The sequence below is a fragment of the Balaenoptera musculus genome, chromosome 2, assembly GCF_009873245.2.
Source record: "Balaenoptera musculus isolate JJ_BM4_2016_0621 chromosome 2, mBalMus1.pri.v3, whole genome shotgun sequence".
Taxonomy (NCBI): Eukaryota; Metazoa; Chordata; class Mammalia; order Artiodactyla; family Balaenopteridae; genus Balaenoptera; species Balaenoptera musculus.
In genome coordinates this window covers 59,031,368-59,054,629 of record NC_045786.1, presented here as the reverse complement: position 1 = coordinate 59,054,629, position 23,262 = coordinate 59,031,368, and the positions used below count along the sequence as shown (strand labels likewise).

Genomic DNA, 23,262 nt, shown 5'->3' with positions numbered 1-23,262 from the left:
GTCCACTAGGTTATGTCCCAGCAAAGCTGAGATGCAGTTTATTTTTGTGTTTTAAGAGCTGAGGATCTGCAACCAGACCTCCTTGTTGGAATCTTGGCACTGTCATTTCTCTTATGTGTGATCTTTAGCAAGTTACTTATTTTGCATCTCAGTTACCTCATCTGTAAAATGGGAATAAAATAGTACCTAATATATAATGTCATTTGAGGATTAATATAGGCAAAGGGCTTAGAACATGCCTGGTATATAGTACCACTGTTCAATAAACATTAATATTTACTTATTTGATGCAGAGAAAATTCATACCTATTTTAACTCATTTTCACTCTAATGTGCTTTCCTGAAAAGGGTGAGAAGGCAAAGAGGTGCAGCTGATGTTCTGAGAATCTCACACAGGAGGTGTGTGGAGGTGTGTGGAGGCCCATGGAGGTGTTTTGAGCATATGATGGCACATAGCATCAGCTTCTAATGCCCTCATCCATCAGCATGTGTAAGGTGGAAAACAGTAGAGAACCTTTGATCTGGGAGGCTTTAATTATCCCCATAGCAGGCCATGCTCAATTTGACAGTGTCATGATTTTTAATATTTGAAAGTTCCAGAATTGCTACTATGGGATGTAGCCCTTTCTTTTTCTACCTCTCTCCTGCTTTTGCTTATACAGTTGAGTGAATATGATGACTTCCCACACAGATACCCAAATAGCTCTGACTGCTGAAATATTAGGTATCTTACTGTCAGCACATAACTTGTGTTATTAAGTTTTCACTGTTACCTGGGTTTGAATCCCAGCTCTGCTAAGCTTCAGGGTCTTTTTGTTTCTTTTGTTTGTTAAACAGGATAAAAGTATCCACCTCATGGGATTGTTGTGAGAGTTAATGATGAATACAAAACACTTAGCATAGTGTGCATACTGGCATGTAGTAAGTCTCAAATATTAGTTGCAGAGTTAATATATCTGTCAACATCATCACTGTGGTCATTGTTTTTCCATGTTTCAAATCAGCAGTGAAACGCAAACTCGCACTAATCCTCATTTCTGCTTGGAATTGGGAAACTAAATGAAATATAGCTGCTCTCTGCTTGACATGTACTGTAACCTTTCTTTTGCAGTCAAGATTTTACTGCCTTCAAGGGTGTACATATAGGAATTGTGGAACACAGTAAATCCTGAGAGCTGGCTTTCCTGGTCCTGTATTCCAGCTTCTTTCTACCCAAATGTTGTAGCCCAGATTTCCATTACACACTCCCTTTGATGGCTTCTCCGTTAAAATTGCAGTAATGTTATTTGTATTTTGTCCTTGAAGTGAGGCCAGAATTAGGAAGTACATGCAGTGCTTTTGGTAGCAAAGTTCTGTAATGGCCTATGAGATAATTACTTTGATTATAACACACAAATTTTTTATGCATAACCACCAGTTTATTAAATACTGTTTACCACTTATCATCCTAGATTTGTTACATTTCTTTTCCTTTAATTTGAAAAACATCCCTGCATGATGCGTGGTATCATCTCCCATTTACGAATGAGAAAATGGAGAAAGGTTAAACAATTTGTCTAAGATTGTACAGCTGTTTAGCGAGACAGAGTTGATTCACTCCACAGATTTTTTTTTTTCCTCCAAAATTAGAAAGTTGAATCCCAAAAATTAGGGTCAAAATTTTTCCTAGAGAAACTTATAAATGGTATGGCTAAATAAAGAGAATAGGTAAAAGAAAGAAAATAGGTGGAAAGGAAGTGTGAAGAAGGTTAAGTTGATATTGTGGATCAACTATAAAAGATAGGAAGCTGAAAATATCGAAGCGCTTCTGGAATTGAAACAATTCTTAGAAGGCAGTTGTCCTGTATGATAGAGGATTTTTTTTTTTTTGATAGTGTCGCATTTTAACTTGGAGACTCAGAATTAAAAGTTAAATATATATCTAGAGCAGAGGGTGAAAATAATATTATCAGTGGAAAGGAAAATGTAGAAATAGAAATGTTATGTATATTTAATAGAAAAGTGATCTAGATAAGGTGTATCGAGATAAAGATATATGGGCTAAGTGGGGGTTTAATGTAGATATGGTTCAGAGAAGGCTAATTGCAAACATTCTTTGATTCAGGGAGAGAAGATTCAGATAAGCATTCTGGAGTTTGTTGCCATAGTGTCAAATTATATCTTTCTAGAAATGAGATTCCATTGTGAGGCCTTCTGTTTTTTATTTGGAATTTGTTTTAAGCAGGGGGCAAGGAGGTAAACGCTGAATAACTACTTCAACTCTGAGGAGGTATTTGTAATACCCTAAGGGTTCAGAAGTGAATTTCATTACCTGTATATTAAGCACATCATATCTGATATCTGTCACTCTGAGGCTTTAGCTTTTACCTAAGAGGCCCACCTTCCTTATTTAACATTTTCATGTGTTTAAACCCCAGCAAGACGTTCAAATTATGCATCTTCAACTTACCTATATCCAGCTGCATATACTAAAGATGTACTAAATATAACCCACTTGCTAACATTCACTTACAGGGGATAAACTGGCCTGACCTCCCTTCCCCATCAACAAGCTCTTTTCTGGCTTCTGAGTTTGTCAGGGAGGTTCTCATCTATATGGCTGCCCAGGCACCAAAATACTGAGGTCACTTTTGATTCATCAGCTCCTCATCTTGGTATCTTGCCAAGTCTCGTAGTTCTTCCTTTGGAATGTATTGTTTGTCCCTTTCTGTTCATCACTACTAGTTGAATTTTTTCCTTTTTTCTCTATAGAGGAAAAGATAGTTGTTTCTTGTTTTTCAAGAATTCCCATAAGGCTCTCCAAGTAATTTTTGAAAGAAATCTTTCTGGATAGTGCCTTTCTTTTTTTGCCTTAGTTATTTCACCTTAGTTCTGCGGCTAGAGTATGTCCCTGGAGAGTTAGCTCCCTATCGGAACTGTAAGTTTCAGTTCTGCTGAAGGAGGAGACCATAGGCATTGGCGTTAGTCAGGGGTGGCATAAGAGGAGTTGAAAACATCAGCTGTTAACAGTAATAAAATCACTTTCCTTATGTGATTGTTTTGAATTTGAACAACAAATTCATCTGTTTTGCCTTAAACCAAAGGTAAGATATGTTTGAAGACAAATATGTGCAGCTTACTATGAGGGAATTTCTACCTTACAGAATTATTTTTGGAGCAAGCTAATTATGTTTACACCTGGGTTATCTGAGAGGATGGTAAAGTATATGATCATTTTATTTTAAAAGTGTTGATGTATTTTTGTTTTCAAGAAGAATGAGTTTTATAATTTATTAATTTAAGGGGGCAGTGTTTTTGTAGAAAAGATTACCAGGAATATAGTTGGGCCTTAATGGCAATTTTCTTGTTGGGAATACTAAAAAGGAGGAGATAATTTTTGTTGGAGGCTTGGTCTATGTTGAGAACACAGCAACAGTCAGAAGGGCATTAGGAATGTTTACTAATTTATATGTCTGCAGTTTATTCAGAGTCAACAAGTTGACTATGTCTCGTTCAGATAGATTCTTTAAAGATTGTTGGTAAAAGACTCCTTCCCCATCAGTGATTTCCAGTGTATTTATGTTGTGCAACAAACTATACATGACTTTTCAGTTGAGGTATTACATTAATGAGGCACTGAGTTTGCAGTTCAGTAGGAATCTAGACAGAGTGGTGTAGTGGAAAAGTTGTCTGACATGATGGATGACTAGCTGTAGGACATGAGGGAAGCCACACTTCTCTCTTGGCTTCGATTTCCACTCTGTAGTATAAGAATTAAACTGAGGACCCTTCCAGCTCTGAGTCTCTGATTTTTGTGGTGCCACTCAAGTCACTTTTGAGGTGTTTTCTTGGAGAGGAGGTGTTTGTTCCATAGCCTTTTCTGGTCTCTCAAAGCCAGCCTAGGGGGCTTCCCTGGTGGCGCAGTGGTTGAGAATCTGCCTGCTAATGCAGGGGACACGGGTTCGAGGCCTGGTCTGGGAAGATCCCACATGCCGCGGAGCAACTGGGCCCGTGAGCCACAATTACTGAGCCTGCGCGTCTGGAGCCTGTGCCCCGCAACGGGAGAGGCCGCGATAGTGAGAGGCCCGCGCACCGCGATGAAGAGTGGCCCCTGCTTGCCACAACTAGAGAAAGCCCTCACACAGAAACGAGGACCCAACACAGTCAAAATAAATAAATAAATTAATTAATTAATTAATTAAAAAAAAAAAAAGAGGCAGGTGGGGGGGCTTGGTGCCTTGCCCACCTTTCCATGCCAGCAAAAAAAAAAAAAAAAAAAAAAGCCAGCCTAAATGTTCTGGAGTTTTGGAAATTTTTTTTCTCTGTCTGAAGTTACATGACCTAAACAGATACTGAACTTTGACCATGGTATTAGCTTTGTGCTACCAACAGCATTTTAGCAACAGAGCAGGATTGTTCCCAAACTAGAAATCTATTGTAATTCAAATGTTGACGTAGAAGGGCTTCAAACACTTTGTTTTACATAGAGCCATTCTTATGAATATCTGGGATGCTCATTCTAATAATAACTGCAGTATAATGACATATAGTTAAGAGCATGGACACTGGAGCTGTACTTCCTGGCCCACATCTGGCTCTGCCCCACATCTGGCTCTGCCCCTTGCTCATTTTGTGACTTTGAGCAAGTTTTAATGACAGTACCTACCTAATAGGTTTGCTGAGGAATGAATATATGCCTGGCCTATGGTTCTATATATACTTAGGTGCTACTGTGTATTAATTATTTTTACATTCCAGGGTTCAGGCGCTCCTACAATATCTCCTTTAATCATCATAATAATCCTATGAAAGTAGTACCATCATTATCCTCATGAAGAGACGGAGGCTCAGAGAGGTTAAATAACTTGCATCACATAGGAAATAGGTGCTAGAGTCATGAAACTAGTAGGTCTTTCTGACTCATTCCAAAACCCAGGCTCCTTTCTTATTTATATATACTTCTCTAAGCCCAGTCTTTTGGAAATTCTAAATGCCGTTAATTACTCTCTGGGCTTTGACTTAAGGAGGCAGTTGGTGAGACCAAAGGCCCAGATAGTGTCTGAATGCCTCTTCTATCACCAGGAAAAAATGATGTGTCTTTCAGGCCTCAGGGTTTTCTGTGAATTGTTTTCGTACAATGTGTTGTGTTTTTTTTTTTGTCCATCTCCTCTGCAGACTGAGGCAGTATCAGCACCCAGTCCCATATAGGCTTTGTTTGACAATGGTCTTGGGGAATATCTGGGCTGGGTTAGAAAAGACTCCTTTGCTAGGTCTATCCTTAACTGAGGAGAGTGAAAATTGTAACATACAAAAACAATTGCAGTGAAGGTAATAACCTGAGCATCCACATAACTCTCCCTTTATTCACCAGATATTTTTTGAATATCTAGGTATCTGACATTTTAATCTGGGGTTTAGATCTTGGATTTTTCATTTGAAAACTTAAAAACGGCTTTACAGTGAAACAGCATCATTGAAAATTTAACACCGATTATTCTGTATTTCCAAAACTTTAAACTGCATTTGTTTTAACTACCTATAGCCATTTTTGTTGTTGTTGTTGTTTTTTTTTTTTTGATTTTTTTTTTTTTTTTCTTGCTGACACTAAACAGTTATTTGCAACGCTACGCTGGGGTTGACCTTTTTTTAAAAATTAATTAATTAATTAATTAATTTTTGGCTGTGTTGGGTCTTCGTTTCTGTGCGAGGGCTTTCTCTAGTTGTGGCGAGCGGGGACCACTCTTCACCGCGGTGCACGGGCCTCTCACTGTTGTGGCCTCTCTTGTTGCAGAGCACAGGCTCCAGACGCGCAGGCTCAGTAGTTGTGGCTCACGGGCCTAGTTGCTCCGCGGCATGTGGGATTTTCCCAGCCCAGGGCTTGAACCCATGTCCTGTGCATTGGCAGGCAGATTCTCAACCACTGCGCCACCAGGGAAGCCCGCCATTTTTGTTTTTTGTCCCTTGAAAATCCTTTAACAGAAATAATGGCACACAAATAGGCTTCTGTCATTACTGAACCTCCTATGACAATACCATACTTAATGCTGAGTAATAGTAATTAGGGTGGTGCTGGGTGTAGACGTTTTGCATTTTGAGTCTGAGAAGATTTTAGCTTCATCTGAGTTGCTGAGTCAACTCTGCTTTGTTCAGTATTTCAGAACAGTATCTTATACATGGGTTCCTAGTAGTATAAATATTAAAGAGTGAATTGCATTTCAGAAGTTCTGTAAGTACTCTGTCACTTTCATTACATAGACAGGTGAACAGTGGAGATAATGGTGAGATAATTTTATCCAGTTTATTTTGAAAAAGTTCTGGTATAGGTAATTTTTTTCTGTAAAGGGCTAGAGAGTAAATATTTTAGGTTTTGTGGGCCATATGATCTCTGTCACAACTCATATTGTCTCTACTCAACTCTGCCTTTGTAGAGCACAAGTAGCCATAGCAACACATAACCATATGGGTGTGACTATGTTTCAATAAAACTTTATTTATGTGGACCTGTTTTAATACTCTTGAATGGATCTGGTGGAGGGTCCAGTGAAGACACTTATTTGACGAAAACAGTTGTTTAAGCTTCTGGCAAAGTTGGCTGCCAACTTATAAAGGAGTCACAATAGTGTTTATATAAAAACAAAAGCAGTGTTTTGAAATATCATGACTACTAAGGACCAATCTCACAGGAATTCTCTTTCCAAAATGGCATAATTTTGCTCTCAGTGAATGCTTATAAAAGAGTCTTGCATAATATATTATTAATTTGGAAGTTATTACTTGTTCAGCTACATGTGCAGGTTTTTAGTTTTATTTGTACATTTAAAAATGATAAATGGAAAATTCAATACCATTCAAGAGAGGAGAACTACTCAATACTTAAGTAGATATTTGCCAAACACATTTTGAGTTGAGTTTCTATTTTTAACTGACATACTGACTTAAGTTTGCCAAAACCTGATTGCATTTGGAAGGAAAATGGCATTGTTGCTATTTCCTCTGCACGAGAACATCTGAAACAGGCAACTGGCAGCAGGGAAGAGTGAAGGAGAGGGCAAAAATATAATACTTTGTGAGCTTGTTTTTTTTTTGTGTGTGTGTGTGGGTGTTTGGTACTAAATTTCAAATCTAGTTAGGTTGTATTATCTTTCACTCTGATCTTTAGAGTACCTAATTTATTTTCTACATTCTATATCCCCCTCAAGTAAATAAAGGAAATTCCATCTTATTACAATTAGAATGAGTTCAGTAACATAGCTTTATTTTTGAGGTATGGTAATAAATCATTTTGTTAGAGTTTAACCTTCTGATTCAAGTTGACTAATATTCTTATTCGTGATCTGTATTTTAAAAAGTTTAATTCTAAGTATGTTCCCTTCAGTGAGTAGTAATTCTGTTTTAGAACAAGAGTAATGGACTTAAGGTGTACCAAGTGGCTTAGAAAACATTTTAAAATAGTAACTTTACAACTACTACATTTTAGACCTTAATATATAGACAGAATAGGTTAAATAGATTAACCAAAGTCATTCTGAAAAGCAAAGCAACACCCATATGAGTATTTTATCTTAGATTACATTTTGTGGTTTTATTAGAACCATTGATTTAGTAAAAGCTCTCAACCTAGTATTATTATAGAAACTGTTTTGAATATGGGGTTGCAACAGACTTGGGGTTTGTCACCAATTTCAGGCTATAGCTGGGTGTAGTTTTGGGTGGTGTTTTGTTTGAAGCTGCTATTTGTTTGTTTTACACTATTGGCATTGGGGTGTCATGCAGCCCTAGTCTGAATCCCTAGTAGGAAAGTTTTTTTTTTTTTTAATCATCTTTATTGGAGTATAATTGCTTTACAATGGTGAGTTAGTTTCTGCTTTATAACAAAGTGAATCAGTTATACATATACGTATGTCCCCATATCTCTTCCCTCTTGCGTCTCCCTCCCTCCCACCCTCCCTATCCCACCCCTCTAGGTGGTCACAAAGCACAGAGCTGATCTCCCTGTGCTATGTGGCTGCTTCCCACTAGCTATCTATTTTATGTTTGGTAGTGTATATATGTCCATGCAACTCTCTCACTTTGTCCCAGTTTACCATTCCCCCTCCCCATATCCTCAAGTCCATTCTCTAGTAGGTCTGCATCTTTATTCTCGTCTTGCCCCTAGGTTCTTCATGAACATATATATTTTTTTTTTTTTAGATTCCATATATATGTGTTAGCATACGGTATTTGTTTTTCTCTTTCTGACTTCCTTCACTCTGTATGACAGACTCTAAGTCCATCCACCTCACTACAAATAACTCAATTTCGTTCCTTTTTATGGCCGAGTAATATTCCATTGTATATATGTGCCACATCTTCTTTATCCATTCCTCTGTTGATGGACACTTAGGTTGCTTCCATGTCCTGGCTATTGTAAATAGAGCTGCAATGAACATTTTGGTACCCTAGTAGGAAAGTTTTGAACAGGGTTCTGAAGAGTGCAGTTGTCAGATTTTGATGTATCCTTTAACAATTATCCTACCTAAAAAGATCAAAGGAACATGGAATTGGGTGTTGCAAGTTTTAACTCTGATGTTTTTTCTGAAGGCAGATATTTCCTATTGCAGTGTGGATATCATTCTCTATTTAAAATAATGACATAAACTGGTTTGATATTTCACCTTTTTGATCATTCAGAAGCTGTTGTATGAATACATTTTCCAAATAGATACAGAGAACATTTTAAGTGAAGTTCTTTTTTTTTTAGCAAGATTATGAATATTCATAGAAGTTCCTTTTTTGGTCAGATTGACCCATCAAGCCTTATAATGGAAAAACTTCCATTTGTATTTAATTTCAGTTGGATTCTCTTTTAAGAAGCTAATAACCACAGTCTAAATGTGCTTAAACCTGTCGAGTTAATAGGAAATATACTGAGGATTCTTAGACAGCAAACCAAAATACAAAAAGAAGGGGAAGAAACCTCAGATGTACATCGTGATGGAGTAGATTGAATACTGTTATGTAGAAAGAACACAGCACTGGGAACTAATGATTATTTTAGTACCTATAGTGTACGAAACTAATTCACTAATTTGGGAATTGAAATACCCTCTGAGAAGTTTGGTAGAGATGTGCATAAAGGAGGGAGCCTATTTCAGACTTGGTGTGGGTTAGGGGAGGAATGTGTTTCAGGGTCCAAGAGGAGGCATGTCAAGAAATTATTTCTAAGAGAGAGCAGGAGCTCAACGTAGCCATGCCAGCAGGGGAAAAGAGTGTTCTATGAAGAAAAGTGGAATGAGCTAAGGCATGGAGGTATGAGAAGACGTTGAACACTGGAGATCTGTATTCATTCAATAGATATGGTGATAAATGAGGAAGTGGAAAGTGGTGTGGTGAAGGATGAGGTTGAAAAGGATTGTTGAGTTTTAGATACTAAGGACCTTATTTACCAGGCAATAGTGTCAGAACTTTGCCTTGACTGTGGCAGGGAGTCCTTGAAGGAAGCTTAGATTCACATCCTCTTTGATTTATTAGCTCTTGCCCCACTAATGTGTTGAAACAGCAATAACAGCAAAGGAGGATGGAGTCTAGTTTGAAAGCTCTGTGATTTTTTTTTTTTGTTATTATTACATTAGGAAGTTTAAAAAAATTTTTATTATATACAATGGCAGAGAAAATATGAGTTTATCTTAAAGCTCTGAGATTAGGAGTTTAAAACTCTTGGCTCTGATTCTGATTTCATTACTAATTTTGGCAGAGCATCTAGTCTCTTTTAGTCTCACATCCAGGTCAGATAAAATTAGGTTCTTGGACCCTTGTTTCTGTCCTGGTCCTGTTTATGAAGATGGGGGTGGGGATGGAGGTGGGTGCTCATGGAGAAGGCAGGCAAGCAAGCTAATTTCCATCAATAATGGTTAAATGAGTACTTCTGAAATTATTCCTTCTAAGGTATTTTGGCAGAAAATGCCAGGACAATAGGACGTTGTAATTGAAAAGGATGATTTCCTGGTGGTTGAATTTCAGGCACTCTGTAACCTGGGTAGAAAATGAAGACCTTAAGACCTCACAAGTGAACTCTTAAAGTTCCCTTTCTTCTATCAGACAAATTAAGAAAATAATAATTTGCATCTACCTTATTCCCAGGATGAACTGAACTTGTAATAGAAAGGTGAAATTTGTTGGTAATGTCAGGTTCAGCTCTTCTTTACTATTCCATTAGCCATTGTCTTATTCTGTATGGACCAGTTATCATCTCATGTTGAGTTGGTCTACTTGCTTCCATTATCTCCCAGCTGCAGTCCCAGATTGTTTTGTCATGTTATTAATCTTCTTTTTTTAAAAAATTGTTGTTGGAGTATAGTTGATTTACAATGTTGTATTAGTTTCAGGTGTACAACAAAGTTATATATCTACATATATCCACTCTTTTTAAAATTCTTTCCCCATATAGGCCATTATGGAGTATTGAGTAGAGTTCCTTGTGCTATACAGTAGGTCCTTATTAGTTATCTATTTTATATGTAGTAGTGTGTATATGTCATTCCCAATCTCCCAATTTATCCCCCCTTTCCCTAATCTTCTTAAAACACGATTTTCATTATGTTATTCCCTTAATTTAAAAATCCATAGTACCATTTAAAAAATTATTTATTTATTCATTTATTTATTTATTGGTCTATTTGAGTTCCTTAGAATCTCTGTAATATTCTCTGTGAATGGGGAGAGGAAAGCTTGGGATGTGCTGGGGAATTGAGTCTGACCTAATAAAACAAGTCATATTGTTAATTTGTATTGTCTAAATAAAACTTTTTTTCCTTTGGCAAACATCCATCACTCTAAAGTTACCTAAGGCATAAGTACCTCATAGAAGGTTGTGTGATTGGAGGTAGATAGTCTTAGGTTGGTGAACATGGTGTTCCAGGGTTTCCAGCAACACACCTATCCATTTGCCATTTGTAATAGTAGGGGAATGCCTGTCTTTGAGGAACAAACAATTGTTACTTAATAATTGATTTTCTCTTATCTCTTTGATATTTGAACTATGTAAAGCACTTTGCATTCTATCTGGTATAGTATATAGTTACTCAATAGTGGTAGCTACTGTTACTATTATTTAACATATTCATTGTATACAGTTGCTGTTTAAATTCATATGGTTGTGCTAATAGCCAAGATAATTTACATGGTTGTTTCAAATTAGGATTAGTGAGACTTTAAAAGCATTTATTAACATTAAAATCATTATAGTATTGTTTTCTCTTCTCTTGTTTCTAATTTAATAACTACCAAAAAAAAATTCAGGCTGGTTTTCCTCCATTTGTTCTAAATATTATATGATGCTTTTTGTTTGAAATTTTGTTACCTCCTAGAATTTTTCATTAGCAGCTATGTATGTTGAGCAGCCTTGTTTTACTAAAGATTGATATTAATGGGACAATGTGGAATTAGATAATTAAGCTTCTCTTGTAGAAAATGTTGCTATTATTCTTCCTTGCATCATGATTTTTATAATACTTAAATTTTATGACTCTCTGAAACTCCCTGTAGGATGACTGAAAGATGATTTTCCTACTAGAAAGTAAGTGGCCTAAAATGATCAGTATATCACCACTTATAAGTTCAAAATTCTTATTAAAGCTCCATGTTCATCCTTCTTTCAGCTATACATCTTCTACCTTATGGATTTTTTAAAGATTCTGTCACTACCTTAGTAGTGTTCTGAGTAGCTTGACTTTAATGTGCTGTGTATTTTATTGATGACTTTCAAAAAATTATCAAGCATTTTTTTTTTTAAAATAAATTTATTTATTTATTTTTGGCTGTATTGGGTCTTTGTTGCTGTGCTCGGGCTTTCTCTAGTTGTGTTGAGTGGGGGCTACTCTTCGTTGTGGTGCGCAGGCTTCTCACTGTGGTGGTTTCCCTTGTTGTGGAGCACGGGCTCTAGGCACGTGGGCTTCAGTAGTTGTGGCACGCGGGCTCAGTAGTTGTGGCTTGCAGGCTTCAGAGCACAGTCTCAGTAGTTGTGGCACACGGGCTTAGTTGATCCACGGCATGTGGGATCTTCCCGGACCAGGGCTCGAACCCGTGTCCCCTGCATTGGCAGGCGGATTCTTAACCACTGTGCCATGAGGGAAGTCCTATCATGCATTATTGAACATTTAATTATTAAATTAGAAAGATGATAACTTAAAATCTGATTTTACATACTCAGTAAATTCCTGTGATTAGAAAATTCTCTCATGGTGTTCTATTTATAATTAATATACCAAGTAAAACTAATTAGAAGTATCTGAAACCCCTGGCAAAATCTGTAATTAGACATGTGATTCATAATTAACTGACTCTTCTTATTCTTGCCTTTTCCTCTCCATTTGAATTAATTACTTGTGTTCTTCCTTAATGATACCTGTCTTCATGTTCAAGACACTGATTAGAGTTCAGTGATCACTGTGGTATTTTTATAGGGAGTATGGTTTTTATAAGAACTTTGTTTTTAAACTTTGCTTAATAATGTAAAAAAAAAAACAAACCTTGAATCATATGCTCTATAAAGTATCACATTGAAGATTTTTGCCCACATTGTCAAATTAAGCATTTATTTTATCAGAGGCTGAAGACAAGCATAGAAAATAGGCAGACTTGACCACTTTTCCTGTCTTGTACTTAAGGACCTGGATTTTTCTTGCCAGTCTGATCACTGTCTGCATAATTTTGACAGCATACCCATTGGCCTTGGGTCATTGAGTAGAGCTGGTATTAATTCATTCATTATTTTGATAAAAAACAGTTCATTAAAGGTCTACCATATGCTAGGCTTTGGGTGCAAAGAGGCAGGAATGATATTCAGAGTATTTGTCAGTCACTACAACACAGACACCAGCCAATCAAGATGGCCATAGCACTGGATTCAGGGTCTTGAAGGACCCCTGCATTCTTTATACTGCATCAGGCTTTGCTGCTTTTGTTGTTGAGTTGGCATGGTGGTGGTGGTGATGATGGTGGGAAGACTGGGCCATCAGCAGGTACCTTAGAGCTGGTGAAGTTTGGGGCAGTGACTCTTTGCCAGACCATATTACGGAAGTATTTCAGCACAACCCTTAAGGCTGTACTGGTGTGTACCAGCTGAATATTAGCTCTGCCAAGAGGTGTTCAGTTCTCTGACTGTAGAGTCAGATTTACTACCCAGTTTGAGAAGTACTTAATGAAAGTGTATAGACAGTACATAGGGGAAGGTTTGCATGAGCCTTTTGGGGGAAAACTAGTAAAGACTTCTATGGTGACTAGAAATTTGCCATAGTCAGATTTGAGGAGGAGTTTCTAACCAAGCTGAGGGGAAAATAGCATTTGCAAAGGCAAAGGAGTGTGAAAGAGCATGGTGGATTCAGACATGAACAAATAGGAGAGATGGAAGATGAAGATGTCTTTCTCTGACTTTTGATTTTTTAAGCTGAATAAATATATATTAAGACCACATTTGTATCTTTGAAATTGCTCCATTTTTGGTAAAGAGCTGGAGACTGTTTGATACTTAGTTTCTTTAACTATATCTAAATTATTTTAGGTGTAGGGCAAGAAGCTAGAATAGGAATTTGTTACAGTTCAGGGCTATACTAAAGATCGATAGAGCAAGAGTGCAATGAAAAAACTTCTCTGCTGATTCACTGAGAGGCTTCTAATGAGCAAACACAAATTCAAACAGATTGAGGATGGTGGTTTTTTTTTTTAATGACATAAAACTGTTGCCCATGAGGCTTTTTGGCTGACATCATGAAACTAATTTTGCTTAATAACTGTGGAGGCCTACAAATTCAAACGTGTGGAAAAGGAAGTAAATTACTGGCCTGTCAGATTCCTGTTGCCTATCATCTTTTATCTGAATAGCAGCTTTTGTTTCCAGACTGTCAGGAGCAAGTATGTGGACCCCTTCAATGTTGTATTTGTATATGCTTGAATAATTCAATTCAGAGCCATCTAAATAGAGCAAATCTACAGTGAAAATGCTGTATCTTCTTATACTTGTGTAACTTAAGGAACATGTCTATGGATATTTCTTCTCATTTCTGAGAGCTCTTAAGATATGTCAAGGATTTGTAGTGGTGTAAGTTCTACTTTTATTGTCAGAGTTGATGACTCACACCTTTGAAATATAATGAACTCATATGGACAGCAGAATAAACATTTTCTCTGTGACTGTTCAACTCAATGAATGATTTGAAAGCACCCACTGTGTGCTAGGAATTGTGTGGAATACGAAGGTGAACTACTGGCATTTTTCTAGGTATCAAATTATGTGATTTTTTTCCCTCAAGCTATATTTAGTAAAAATGACTGTCTTGATGGTGTATGTGTGTAGCGTAACAACAAAGGCTACAATAAAGGCTTGAGTTACTGGTAAACAGATTATTTGTTTCAAGGAGTGTTTTGAAATAATGGTTTAAGTTCTTTTATGGCTTCATTTTTTACAGCATTTTCAGTTAATGTTACTTATTTTCTTTCTACTTCCCATTACTCTGAATAATTAGAAATGAGGAGTATTTTCTGTGAAATGTATATTAAATTCCAATATTAATTCAACAAGTATTTAGATAGCATCTACTAGGCCCTAGGTATGGAGTGAGCTGAATAGCAAAGTTTGCTGTCCATAGAATAAAATTACTCAGTAGAAAGGAAGCTAAAATAATAAAAACTTGAAAACTTTCAGCTCTTTTGATATGCTTAATGTTATGAAAATAACAGTCAGCCTTAAATGCACAGAATTTACATTTGGTTTTGCAGGTGTGTTGTATTTTTGTTGTTGTTCACAAAGGCTATCGGAAAACTTAAGAAGGTGTAGACTGTCTACTTTTTGAATATTGATTACCTTAACCAGCATATTACATCTGTGTTTTTCTTTTTACTTATTTCATATTGTGGGTAGCCCAGTTACTTTAGAAATTAAGGACATTCTGTATGCTATCACTTGGCTAGAGCCAGATCTAGGGAAACAAAAAGATGGTGAGAATCCTTGCTGTAACAAATTGCGCCTTTTGTACCTTTGTTCATTCCATTTCCACTTCCTGGAATGCCCCCTTTTCTTATCAAAGGCTTTCCCAAAACCTTACCTAAACATTTCCCTTGACATTTTACTCTTTGGAATTTCTATAACATTTTGTTTGTTGCACCTTTTGGGATATTTACTTTTTACTTTTTTTGTATGTACCTGAACTATGTTTTCTATTGAATTATAAGCTTCTTGATGGTGTCATGAATGTTGAATTGGGCCATGAACTTTTAGTTTATTTCCAGTTCTTTACAGTCATAAATGTGCTATGATATAAATCTTTGGATTTTTTATTATTTAGGACAGAGTTTCGAGAGAGAAGTTACTAGGTCAAAGGGTTCGAACTTTTTAAAGCTCTTGTGTATTGCAAAATTGCTTTCCAGAAAGACTACATATTTACACTACCACAATAGTGGTATGTGCAAAGATGCCCATTATATTGTATCATTATATTACTATAATTATGTTATTATATTACATTATAATTTGTAGCTATCAGTATAGCTGTAGATTATGGTATAGTAACAATCCCCCAAATCTCAGTGGTTTAATACAACAAAGTTTATTTTTTGCTCGTGCTACATGTCTAACACATATCAGCAGGGGGTCTTCTCTCTCTCTTTGGAGTCATTTAGTGAACCATCCTGATCAGAGCTCCATCTGGTTATTTCCTTCCATAATCACTGCAGCAGTGGGTAGGTCTTCCAGTTGTGTACTGGTTCCTAAACCTTATGCCTAATAATATCTCATATCATGTCTATATACATTTTAGTGGCTAAAGCAAGTCATGTAGCCAGAACTAAGTTGAAACAGGGCAGTGAAGTGCAATTCTACTGTGAGTCTAGGAAGGAGGAGGACTGGAACAGCACTAATAACTAACATCTTATTTAAAAAACAACTCAAATTTTATTGATGAAAGATGATATCTCAATTTGATTTCCTTTGCCAATGTAGGTGAAATTTTCATAACTTATTAGCCATTTGTTTTATTTAATCTTTCCTTTTACTTGTTTTATAAACACATGCTGTTGGTTTACTTTTACATTTCCAGATTTTTGAATTCTGTCATTTTTGTGAGGATAGGAGGTCATGGTGGTGGTATTATGGGGAGTGCAGACTTTTAGAAAATGCCTTCTGTTTTGAAAACTTGAGCAGGTGAACAAAAACTATTTTTCTTGAATTGATCCCCCTCACCCTTGTTAATATAGTATATGTTTTGGTAAATTTTATATTTCAAGATTTGTCAAAATGTTTAAATTATAGACAATAGAAAGTCTAGCAGAATTAATATCCTTGACATTTTACAGGCTTCTAAAGAACAACTTGAGCACAAAATTTTAGGGGGTAAACGATCAAGTTAGGGTTCTCCTCTTGAAAAAATGAAGTTCCCTACTCAGATTTAGTCATATTGACCATGTCTTTTTCCTTTTTTTCAATTCAGGTATCTGCCTAAACTGGAAGTTATGCTGTAGACATTTCTTTGTGGATTTGTCTGAAAACCTAAGGTGAGTTATTTTATAAATGCATTTGCCTTTTAAGATATATTTTATAATGAGAAATAATTGTTTCTGAAAAATTTAAGGCATTAAAAATTTAATGTCTTGTCCTCTGAGAGTTTTAATAGGAGGCAAATACTATTTATTATAAAGCTACATATATAGCATGCTTACTTTTAGTTTGTAGGACATTTGATTGAAACAAATGAAGCTGGTTCTAGCAATTAAAATAGTTTTGAGTGAATTTTTCCTTTGTTTTTTATACTCAAAGTTTGGAGTTCACACTGCTGTTCCCTGACACGCACTTGAGAAAGATATTGACATTATAATCTGATATTCTTGAAGGCAAACCTTCAATTAGTTAAGTCATAGATTACAACAACTGGTAACTATTTTAATAGTTCAGTTATTAAGAGTTTTCTACCACTCTGTTCTCTTGGAGTTGATTATTTTCTCTAGTTCCCTCTGTTTGTGGGGGGGGGCTTATAAAATAAGGATATATCCTTTAGTATGTTAGTGTTTGGTTTCTGTAGATAGCATTCCACTCTAAAGATAGTATCATAGCTCTTTCCCTTTTCTTACATGTCTTGGCTCAAATCTTCTTCATCTTTTAATTTTTTAAATGTACCATTATAAGTCCATCATCTGGTCTTTCCACCTTGAGTCCAGCTGCTCTCTAAGCCATTCTTGTCACACTTACGAGGGTGCTTTTTCTAAAAGATAAATGTCATCATGTCAGTCCATGACTCAGAATCCTTCAGTACCTTTACAGTGTTCAAAGGATATTTTAGACTCCTACAGAGCAGTATAATCTGCTTTATATCCATTTTTCCATCTCACTAGTGCTCTAGGAATGTTAGGAACTAACATTTTAAGAAAACAGCTTTACTGAGAATAATTTACATACCATGAAATTCATCCATTTATTTAAATTTGATGTAATTTATTGTATTTACAGCGTTATGCAACTATCACCACAGTCTAATTCTAGAATATTTTCATCACTTCAAAGAGACATCAGAACTCATTAGCAGTCACTATCCATTCCTCTCTCTACTCAGTCCCTGGCAGCTACTAATCTACTTTCTCTCTATAGAGCTGCCTATTCTGGACATTTCATATAAATGGAATTGTATAGTATGTGGTCTTTTGTGACTTACTTCTTCCATTTAGCATAAAGTTTTCAAGGTTCATCCATGGTTCATCATGAACCAGTACTTCATTCCTTTTTATGGCTAAATAATATTCTATTTTATGTGTCAGGAGTTTAGCTGAGCTTGTGAGAGAGAAGTGAGTTGGGGGGCAGCGGTAAGGGCTGAGCTTCCAGGTGTCAAGGTAGCTGATTAAAAACAACATTCCAAAATGAAAGTAACATTCTAGTCTTTATTCACTTACTGAGATAGTATAAGCAAGAGGCTAAACCTGAGAAAGTGCAGGCCCTCTCACTCAGGTGAATCAGTACAGGGTGGGAGGGGGGGTTGTCTCACTGCTGAGGGAGCCCCAAACAAAAGGTTCCTGCAGTTTTATGGACCCAGGGCTGGTTGGAGGGTGAGACGGAAGGACTTGGAGTGGAAAAGTACTGAGTCAGAGTAGAGAAAAAGTGTCTTTAATGTTTCCTCCCTAATGAGAAGATCTCAGAAGAGGCACCTGAAGAAAGGCCTCAGCTGCAGGCCACATATAAAGAAACTTCTGGAAGAAGGTACCTGGGCTAGGGATGCAGCTGTGCTAAAGAGCATGGTCAGTCAGGGGTGCCTGGGTCCTTGACTGCAACTCTCTTCAGAGACTGCAGTGCACTGGCTGTGCACCAAGTCTGGTCAGGGGAGGGCAGATTTCCTATGTGAGGCCTGCCAGGGCCTTTGTAGTCATTTATGGTTGGGTTGGAAAAGTCACACATCGATTTCTTGGTCAGGAGCTGGACTCTGAAATATGCATGTACCATATTTTGCTTATCTGTTCATCAGTTGGTGGACATTTAGGTTGTTTCTACATTTGGGTTATTATGAATATTTTGCTATGAACATTTGTGTATAAGTTTGTGTGTGTACATATTTTCATTTCTCTTGGGTACATACCTAAGAGTGGAATTGCTGGGTCATTTGGTCAATCTATGTTTAACATTTTGAGGAGCTGCCAAACAGTTTTCCAAAGTGACTGTATCATTTTTCATTCCCACCAGTGATGTATGAGGATTTGTTTCTCCATATCGTCACCAACATTTGTTATTATCCTCTTCCTTTTTTTCTTTTTTTAAATTACAGCCATTCTAATGGATGTAAAGTGGTATCTCATTGTGCTTTTGATTTGTATTTCCCTAGTGGCTAATGATGTTTTGAATACCTTTTCATGCGCTTAATGGCCATTTGTATATCTTTCTTTGAGAAATGTCTATTCAAATCCTTTGCCCATTTAAAAATTAGGTTATCCTTTTATTGTAAGAGTTCTTTATATATTCTGGATACAAGTCACTTATGAAATATATGATTTGCAAATATTTTCTCCCATTCTGTGAGTTGTCTTTTCACTTTTTCAATATTGTTCTTTAAAGCACAAAAGTTTTAAATTTTATCTGTTTCTTTTGTTGCTTATGATTTTGGTGTTTTATCTAAGAAACCATTGCCTAATCCAACGTGATGGAGATTTATTCATATTTTCTTCTAAATGTAAGTTTTATTGTTTTAGCTCTTAAATTTAGGTCTATGATTCATTTTGAGTTAATTTTTATGTATGGTGTGAAGTAGAGGCTCAGCTTCATTCTTTTGCATTCAGATATCTAGTTGTCCTAGGCCATTGGATTATCTTGGCACCCTTAAAGAATATCAGTTGACCATAAATGTAAGGATTTATTTCTGGACTTTTAATTCGATTCCATTGATTAATACATCTTTCCTTGTGCTAGTATCACATTGTCTGATTACTGTAGTTTTGTGGGAAGTTTTGAAATCGCGAAGTGTGAATTCTCCAACTTTGTTCTTATTCAAGGTTGTTTTGACTCCTCTGGTGCTTGCATTTTCTTTCTTTTTTTAAAAAAATATTTATTTATTTATTTTATGGCTGCGTCAGGTCTTAGTTGCGGCACTCGGGCTCTTCATTGCAGTGCACATGTGGGCTTCTCTCTAGTTGTGGCGCACAGTCTCCAGAGCGCGTGGGCTCTGTAGTTGCGGCGTGCAGGCTTAGTTGCCCCACGGCATGTGGGATCTTAGTTCCCGGACCAGGGATTGAACGGGTGTCCCTGCATTGCAAGATGGATTCTTAACCACTGGACCACCAGGGAAGTCCCCCCTTGCATTTTCATATGAATTTTAGGATCAGCTTGTCAATTTCTACAAAAAAAGATCTGTCTGGAATTTTGATAGAGACAGTGTTGATCTGTATTATGAAACTGTAAATCAGTTTGGAAGCTTTACAATAGTAAGCCTTCCAATCCATGAACATTGGAGGTCTCTTCATTTATTTAGGTGTTCTTTAATTTCTTTCAATGATGTTTTATAATTTTCAACGTATGTCTTGTGCTTTTTTTGTCAAATTTATTCTTAAGTCCTTTATTCTATTTCATAGTATTGTGAATGAAATAGTTTCTTTACTTTTGTTTTTGGATTGTTCATTGCTGGAGTATAGAAATGTAATTGGATTTTAAATCATGCACCCTGGCTGAACTATTAGTTCAACTATTAGTTCTAGTAGTTATTACTTAGAATTTTTTTATATTTAATATCTTGTCATCTGCAAATAGTGATAGTTTTATTTCTTCCTTTCCAATCTGGATGCCTTTTATGTCTTTTTATTACCTAATTGCCCTGACTAAAACCTTCAGCACAGTGTTAAATAGAAGTGGTGAGAGCAGTCATCCTCATCTTGTTCCTGATCTTAGGGGGAAAGAATTCAGTCTTTTAGCATTAAGTATGATGTTACCTGTGGGGTTTTCCTAACTGCCCTTTATCAGGTTGAGGAAGTTCCCTTTTATTCCTAGTTTGTTCAGTGTTTTTGTCATGAAAGAGTTAACATTTATTGAGACCCTATGCTAAGACCCTATTTAATTTAATTTTCATCGCAGTCCTTTGAAATAGAGGTTGTTATTTTATGTCATTGAGCTGGTAAATAGTAGAATCAGATTTCAAAACTTGTATGCTGAACGATTATCAATTAAATTCCCTGTACATACCATGCTGATTTATATGTGTGCCTTTGTACATTCTAGTTGCTGCCTCTTAGAATGCATGCTCCCTCTCTTTCTCCATCATGAAGCTACCGCAGCACTTTGTACCTATAACTATCATAGTACTATTTCACTGTGTTGTGATTGTTTGCATATATTTCTCTCATTTTAGAATCTGTGCTCCTTGAAGTCAGGGACTTTGTCGTATACATCTTTGAATCTCCAGTGCATATCGTAGAGATAGAAGAGAGATGTGTCACAGGAGCCAGGGGATTAGAGGGTTTCAAGAAGAGTGTCAGGAACTTCCCTGGTGGCGCAGTGGTTAAGAATCCGCCTGCCACTGCAGGGGACCCGGGCTCGAGCCCTCCGGGAGGATCCCACATGCCGCAGAGCAACTAAGCCTGTGCGCCACAACTACTGAGCCTGCGCTCTAGAGCCTGCGAGCCACAGCTACTGAAGACCGTGCACCTAGAGCCCGTGCTCTGCAACAAGAGAAGCCACCACAATGAGAAGGCCGCACACCACAACGAAGAGTAGCTCCCGCTTGCCGCAACTAGAGAAAGCCCGCGCGCAGCAACAAAGACCCAACGCGGCCAAAAATAAATAAAAATTTATTTAAGAAAAAAAAAAAAGAAGAGTGGCAGAAGTCAGCAGTGTCAGATACTGCAGAGAGATAGTAAAATAAGGTTCACAAAATGACTATTGGTTTAGTCTTTTAGTGATTTTAGCAAGAGTAGCAAGAGTGGTTTTTGTTTTTGTTTTTGTTTTTTTAGTGGTGGGGACGGAAACAAGATTCTGGTAGGTTGAGCAGTGAATGGGAAATGAAGAAGAAGAGACTGTCAGGGAGTAAGGACTACTGTTGTGAGAAGTGTAACTGTGAAGGGGAAGAATGAGTTTAGGGTGCTACATAGAGGAGAGCATAAGATATTTTTTAATATAGGAGAGACTTTTGAGCATGTGTATGTACAGAGCTGGTGGGAGAAGGGACCAGTTACAAGCAAGCTTGTGGAAGTGGAGAGAGGAATGACACAGAGAATAGGCTCCCCTGCAGAGGTGAAAGATTGCATCTGGAATACGAATTTGCCTGAAGTGGCCTGTTTCTTCTGAGGGAAGGATATGCCCATGGATATAGCCAGAGATAAATTTATGGGAATGAATTAGGAAATATAGGCAGTTCCCCTTTTCTCTGAAGTGGAAAACAAGGTCCTTGGCTTGGTGATGTTGTGGTTGGCGATGTTCTGGAGGGAGGCAACAGGGGTGAGATATGGAGTTTGAAGGGAGTGGTGAAGGTTTGGCATATCTGCTGTGAGGCATGGGAGAGGTTGCTTGCCAGAAACATGAAAGTCTGAGAGCCTCTTTCTCCCCTCCCTCCATGTAAATTGAAAAAACAGGTATGTGGTCAGAAATTCAGATGGTACCAAAGGATTTACAGTGAAAAGTAAGTCTTCCTTTCACCCTAGATCCCCTGTCTTTATTTTCAGAAGAAAGTTCCATTAGCAGTTTATTAGCTTTCAAATTATTTTTGCAAATATAAATATAAATTTAAAAATATCTATATGGAATTTATTTTAATCCATGAGAATGTACTGTTCTACTTCTTCCTTTTTCAACTTCCTTTCATAACTTGGAGATCTTTCTGTATATTTAGATCTACTTTATTCATGTTTACAGTTGCAGGATATTTTGTGTATGAATATAGTATAGATGATGTAACCAGCATTTAGATAAGTTCCAATCTTTACTCTCATAAAAGCCATGCTGAATGAATAAATTCTACCTTTTAAAATAAAAATTCATTATAGTACCTTAATTCTGTGCCTTAATTTTGGATTTGTTCTGTACACACACACCTTGACAAACTGATAATATATACACACTAAAACTGAGTTGTCTTTAAAACATAAAGACATCGTCAATATTTGAAACTGATACCCTTAGTTATCATGCTCAATTTATTTCTGGGTTTGAGTGATAAAAAATTCTGACTTCAGGTGTTTGCTATTTTTAACACTGATGCAAGAAACATTCCTGTACATGACTCTTATAGTTCATGTGCAAGAGATTCTCCTGGGTACGTAACTATGAATGGAATTGCTGGGTCATATGGTATCAGTAGTAAATATTAAACTTAAAAAGATACTCTGAAGTTTATTTCCAGAGTGATTGCCCCATTTTATCCTTCTACCATCAGTGTATAAGAGATCCTGTTGTTTTACAGTCTCTCCACTACTTGGTGTTTTCAGACTTTAAAATTTTGCTAGTTGAATGATCTAAAATAGTATCTAGTTGTGATCTTTAAAAAAACTTTAAAAGCGAGGTATAATTTTCAACTTTACAATAAAATGCACAGATCTTAAATATACAGTTCAGTGAGTTTTGACATGTGCATATACCTATATAACCCAATCCCCTATAAAAATTTAGAACATTTTTATTACCCCTTCAGTTTCCTTAGGCTCCTTCCTTGACATTCTTTTCCCTCACCAGAGCAAACCACTATTCTGATTTCTATCAATTTTTTTAAAAAAAATCATCTTTTCTCACCATCACAAACTTCTTTCCTCCCATTCTTGCTCTTTTTTAATGCCTTTTAAAAAATTTGTGGTCAAATATACGTA

At 36.7% G+C, this 23,262-nt stretch overlaps 1 protein-coding gene across 11 annotated transcripts in view; it reads left to right on the top strand.

Annotated features, from left to right (window-relative positions):
- Nucleotides 1–23,262, top strand: part of PEAK1 (pseudopodium enriched atypical kinase 1) — a 303,507-nt gene that overhangs the window by 35,136 nt on the left and 245,109 nt on the right. For 10 of the 11 annotated variants that reach the window (XM_036842113.1, XM_036842106.1, XM_036842110.1 and 7 more), the window contains exon 2: nt 16,437–16,500. The gene's annotated coding sequence lies outside the window, so the exon portion shown is untranslated. Of the gene's footprint in view, nt 1–16,061; nt 16,151–16,436; nt 16,501–23,262 lie in introns of those variants that run through there. The other variant, XM_036842109.1, reaches the window with a different exon arrangement.